Below are 6233 nucleotides of genomic sequence, written 5' to 3'. Positions count from 1 at the left end.
TCATGAAGTCCAAAATGACAAATGCCTCACTCTTTAAAGAATCTTTGTCAATTGACTTTCTACTTACATGAAATTATCGATTTGTCTTTTCTTTCCTCTTCAAAACCCCCATGCATATGGAAAATGGCTAGCCTTGCATTTTGTTCTCACGCCCTTTCTCTCACATAGATCGCTCTTCTCGATCTCATTGTCTCGTTGTTTCCCTTGTCTCGGTATCACTATTCTCTCTCTCTCTCCTCTGTATTGCTCTTTGATGTCTGTCTTGTTTTGTGACATTGTTGGCTGAATGTTGGATCTGGACGAATTTCACATGGAGGAGTAGAAGTAGAAGAAGGAAATGCTAAAGAACTAGAGAAGAAAAAGGAACAAGAGGAGAAGAAAATGTAGAAGAACAAGAGAAGAAGAAAAAGGGCAAAAATGCAGAATGATGGAGGAAGAGAAATAAAATAGAGTAAGTTAGTAAAATTGCTTGAAAATGACGTAAGCAAGAGGTAAAAAATCTTAGCTTTTAAAAAGAGTCTTTTCACTTGGAGTCTTTAAAATGAGTTTACCCTAGTTATTCACTGTTTAACAAGTGAGAAAATGTACTATTTCCGACTGATTGTTATAAGTTTAAGAGTGATTTTGAAAATTCAAAATCACTTTGAAATATGTTTTTAATAAATCAAAATTATTCAAATGTTTAATATTACTTTTAAATGCAGTTTTCATACTATAAAATTTGGTTTTGAATAATTAAAAACATGTTTGAGAATGAAATAACCATTTTAGAATTATTCAAACATGTTTAGGGGTGAGCATTGGTTAGTCGTAATTGATTTTTTGACCAATTCGCCAACGAATCGACTATATGGTGGTATAGTTAGTAAAAGTTCAAACCAACTTTAACTACAGAAGAGTAAAAGTTGTACTTTGCCATGAGAATAAACTAGAAATACGAACAATTGCGATAATTTCATAATTTCAAACCAGTCCTCATAGTTTCTAAAAATGAGTTCTTTCTACTTTGAGCTAAAAAGTACTCACTTTATTTATCCATAGTGATGATTAATTTCGAAGATCACAACGTGTACATGGCAAAATACAACATTAAATGAAGAAATAAAATAGCAACCCAAAATAAAAGGAATGGGAAAATAAAAAAGAAAATCTGAGTCGATTTCCGATTCGACCTAAATGAAAGAAGAACGCTTACATACTGGGTTGATAGTGTAGTGATGATACCAATAGTGTTGGCCCCCAGCGCCCCATGGAGCAATGTTGTAAATGGTGATTGAGTTTAGAGTGTCACGAGATGTTACACTACAAGAAAAAAAAAGGATATCCTATGGATAAAACGGGTATCAGGAGATAAGATGTAAAAGGAAGTCTCCCGACGTCCTAGTTAGAGCATTGGGTATTAAATAAATAATTTAAAATAACCGTGGGTAACTCCTGACGACTTGCATATACCCGTAAGGAGTTACTACCATCTCTCGACGACTTGTGTAGCCACTAGGAGTTATTAGATATGGTTTGATGCCATGTTTATTGACATCATGATTAATTAGCAACTTCCTGACGCACATATAAATGCGTTGGGAGTGCTCCTTTAAAAAAAAAAAGTAGATCTGCGATTTGTAGATCTGTCCATTCCAGCCTTAAACCCACACATATGACGATTGAGAACCCCTTCCTCCTTGTCGCTCTCCCTTCCATTGCTGTTGTCGACTAGCTCCTTCACTGCTTGTGTCGCCATCTCATCCCTCTCTATTTTGCGAAATTTTCCCTTTCTCGTTGGTAAGAATCTTTGCTCCATATGTTGAATTATAATGATTTGAGATAAACTTTTGTATATATTTTGGATTGAATTTGTATTTAGGTTAATTGAAGTTGTTTTATGTTGATAGGAGTTGTTTTTGTGTCAAGGAAAGTTGTTTTTGGGTTGATTGAAGTTATAGTTATATAGAGGAAGTTGTTTTTATTCTCGATTGAAGTTGTTTTTGGTTGATTTGGAGTTGTTTTTGTATTGATTGAAGTTGTTTTTTCTTGTTGATTTGAAGTTTTTTTTGTTGATTTAAGTTGTTTCGGCATTGATTGAGAGTTTTTTTTTTTTTTTTTTTTTTTTTGTGTGTGTTGATTGAAGTTTTTTTTGGGATTGATTGAAGAGAGAATAATCCTTGATTTTGCTAAGTTAATATTTGAGGTTATTTTATTTTAGGGTGTTGCTTAATTGTACTAATTTATTTTATAGGTTTGAGCTTCGATCTAGAAAGTGATGGTCTTTGAAATGGAATTATTTTCAACAGTTTAAGCCTAAAGATTGCATCACTTGTTGTACAATATCTAGCATGAAACTTGATTTAATTTTAATAAGTAGTGTTTTTCTATAAGCTTAAGATGGTATCCCGGCCCACCTTGTTCATCCATAAGCATTTAATTAATAACCACAATCAATTGTTAATCATTTAACTAAATAATATAGGTAATAACTTGGGTTGAATTCTCGAAAAACTATTATTATTAAGGATGAACAAGGAGTTGATTAAACTTAGAAATAAATTTTCGCTTAAGTATAGAGAAGAAGTTTTCCTATTTTTAGAGGTGACAAAGTTTCAAATAAATGATTCCAAACGAACAATATGTCCATACAAGAATTGTATGAACTCAATGTGAGGGTCATTAGAGAGTGTGGAGCAACATCTATTAACATATGAAATATCTCCCTCATACTGTCAATGCATATCAAAAGACTTGAAATCGCGCAAAGACGTATGATAGAGTAGCATACTAGAGAAATAGAATAACAAAGAAGAATGTTAGAGATGCATGCAAGATAAATGGAAGAAATGAAAAAAATGATCAAAGAAACGACACGAGCTCAAAGAGACAATGAATTTAGGTACGTATTCTTCAAATCTCTACTTGTCTAATATTTTGCTTGACAAATTATTTAAGAGGTTTAAAATGAGTTTTTTAAGTTGAGGGCAGAATGGTAATTATGCCTCAATGGCAATTTTGAAAATATACACATCTTCTTTAATCTTCTTTTAGTTTTTATGTGTGAAATAAAAAAGAAGGGGAGTATGAGAATATAGCAGCCGATAGTCACCTAAGGCCTAGAGAGACGACGAGCGTTATGGTAGCTTTATTTCAAAATATTTGTACCATGAGGATTGGTGTTGGCTATCTTATAGTTATTGTAGCCTTTAGTTGGGTGGATGAGTTTGCTCAATATGTTGTGTTGAGGGGTGGGTTGTTTGCTTAATATGTTGTTGTTTAGGGGCGAGTAAACTTTTCTAGCATTCTTGTGTTGAGGGGTGGGAGAACTTTTCTTAATTTACTGTGTCGAGGGGTGGGTGGTATGATTAGTATATTTTGTTGAGGGGTGGGTTGTATGATTAGTATGTTTTGTTATGGGGTGTGTTCAGAGGTGGGTTGTTTGCTTAATATGTTGTTGTTTAGGGGTGAGTGAACTTTTCTTAACATTGTTGTGTTGAGGGGTGGGAGAACTTTTCTTAATTTGTTGTGTTGGAGGGGTGGATTGTATGATCAATTAGTATGCTTCATTGAGGAATGAGTTGTATGATTAACATGTTGTTTAGGGGTGAATTTTTCTTAATTTTGTTGTGTTGAGGGGTGGGTGAACTTTTCTTACTTTGTTGTGTTGAGGTGTGGGTGAACGTTTTACTTGACTTGTTGTGTTGAGAGGTGTGATGTTTGATTAACATGTTATTGATGGGTGAATGATTTTGCTTTATTAGCTCTATTGATGGAGGGAGTTGTGCATTTTTTGCTTGACTTTATTTGTTAGAGAATGAAGGCCACTAGAAGAAATCTGACCTTTAATGTCACTTGACAACCGACATCTTTGTAAGCGTTATTAAAGGCCTTTAATGTCGGTTTAAAAACGACATTAAAGGCCTCTTTAATGTCGGTTTGTCAGTTTTCAACTGACATCTTTGATAGTGTTATTGAAGCCCTTTAATGTCGGTTGAACTCTGATGTCGGTTTAAAACCAACATTAAAGCCTAGTTTTGGGATTCATTTTTACAAATTTATTTTTATTTAATTGTTACATTATTGTCCTATAGACCGACATTGGGTTAATGTAGATAAATATGTTTTTCATACGCCAAGAAATCAATGAAATTCATATTATTTTAGAAACTACAATATTTGTCTTTTACATTTGAATACACAAAATAAAATCTTAATATTATATTTATATATACATTCTACAACAGTACATGAAAAAAGATCCTAATACAAGAATTAAATAATTAAAAATCCTAAACGCCTTCTCAGTCTTCAATTTTCAACGGTCGCTTAGCCATCTCTGCACAATCACTTAACTTTTAACCCGATATGACTTCAATTATCTACAAACAATATCCAAATAAACCATTTATATAGAATAACAAAGTTGTTTGAAGCACTAAAATTGCAAGAAGGATGAAAAGTTCTCAAGATTTTATATCCACACCCCAATCCACATAACTCTCTTCAGTCTACCCCATCCATCAGGCTTTCCTAAATCTCTTCAATCTAATATTAGAAATATTCCATAGATACAATCATATACAATCCTTTTTCCAAATAAAAAAAAAAAAAAAAACCATTTTATGGGACAACCTATGAATTCTTGTAATTGATTAGCTCATAATATTTCCCGCCAAATGAATAATCAACATTTTTTTACATAACATTATTATGAAAACCAATATCAATCTATAAAGAAATAAGCAACATCAACACAATAAGCTGAAAAGTAAAGCAATCATATTTATATACCTTGGGTATGGAGAACCCTTGATTGGCTTTTGGCCATATTTCCTCCATGAATAATCATCATATCTGCTAGCTTGTTACTAATCGTGGGCACCTTAATCGATTGCTTCACTCTATGCTTCTCTCTAGTGTTATTAAAGGCCTTCCCCTTTCCTACCATTGCATTTCATAACAAAAATATCAACACAAAATACACAATGAACAACCAACAATTCATTTGAAGCATCATTTAATCTTTAGAATTGCATAAACAAATATGCATTTCACACCAAACACATTTTAAGGAATTGTTCTCATTTACAAAAGAATTATAGAAACAAATATGCATTTCACACCAAACACTTATTTACGCTTGTTTGTTTCTAAAAAAGAAAGAGATCTACACTTGACCAACAATTTAAGTTTGTTTGGTTTGAAATTTGAACCCCAATGAAACCTCGCTCATCTATTAATGCAATCAGTTGATTTACAGTCGGGAGAAAAGGCAACAAATGTAATCAGTTTGTTTGGACAGGACTGTACTTCTTCTTCCAACCTCAACCAGTCCTCCTAGGGCAATAGAATGGAAGAATCTCTGTCTCAAATTTACAACCTAATTTCCAACATAATAATAGACAAAATATGTCAACAATAATTATCTACAAAAATACTACTCTCTAACCATTACATAACAAATATGGAGGAATTCAAATAAGAACAAAATAGCACTTTCTGAGCATTACAATATTTAAGAGCACCAATAATTTACCTTATGTACATCCTCTAAGAACAGGCTCTAAATTTTCCAATGGTATCTACATACAGAAAAAATAACAAAAGCAATAAAGAAAATTAGAAAATTAAAAGCTTGCAACATATGGTTTTTCTACAACAACTCAAGATATAAACTACCCAGGAAATATTAACATACCCTTGTTTTATCACGTATGACAAACATTAGTGTTGTTTTATGTGGACTGAACAATCTCATCATGACCTGCATACAACAACAACTAAAATTTATTAAATTAATACTATAAAAGATACACCATGACCCCAACCAGATTAAAGGAAATACCTTAAATACAGTTTTTAATATGTTTAAAAACAACCTCTTATCCTTAATTTTTTTTTTCTCAAAATTCCCCTACTTTTCCAACTGGCCCTAAAAAATAACTAAGCCCTGCTTTAAATATTTTCATTCGGTAACTATTCATGACAATTCCTCCTTGTAAACTCAATTTTAGAAAAACAAGAAATATAAAATGAAATGATTACAGGATAGAGTTTTTTATATCATAAGTTTTTTATAAATCTTAGATCTAACTTTAGAACAAATATTTATAGATAATGATTTAATTGTATTCAACTACTAATAATAATAACTAAATAAATTTAACTTAATTTCATATAAGTCCCCACAAAATCTACCTGTTTTTAATTCCCTCTACCTAATAACATCAATTTAAAAGATACACCAAAGC

At 32.0% G+C, this 6233-nt stretch overlaps 1 long non-coding RNA gene across 1 annotated transcript; it reads right to left on the bottom strand.

Moving 5' to 3' along the window:
• Positions 1 to 4212: 4212 nt before the first annotated feature.
• Positions 4213 to 5748, bottom strand: LOC103498370 (uncharacterized). Its single transcript, XR_007819779.1, has 4 exons — positions 5681 to 5748; positions 5519 to 5564; positions 4774 to 4923; positions 4213 to 4361 (listed from the first exon to the last, which is right to left on the bottom strand). It is a non-coding gene; the product is annotated as an uncharacterized LOC103498370 (long non-coding RNA).
• Between the last annotated feature and the right edge of the window lie 485 nt (positions 5749 to 6233).

This window comes from Cucumis melo, chromosome 3, assembly GCF_025177605.1.
Source record: "Cucumis melo cultivar AY chromosome 3, USDA_Cmelo_AY_1.0, whole genome shotgun sequence".
Lineage (NCBI taxonomy): Eukaryota > Viridiplantae > Streptophyta > Magnoliopsida > Cucurbitales > Cucurbitaceae > Cucumis > Cucumis melo.
The sequence above is the reverse complement of the archived record's forward strand: the minus strand, read 5'-3'. Positions and strand labels throughout refer to the sequence as shown.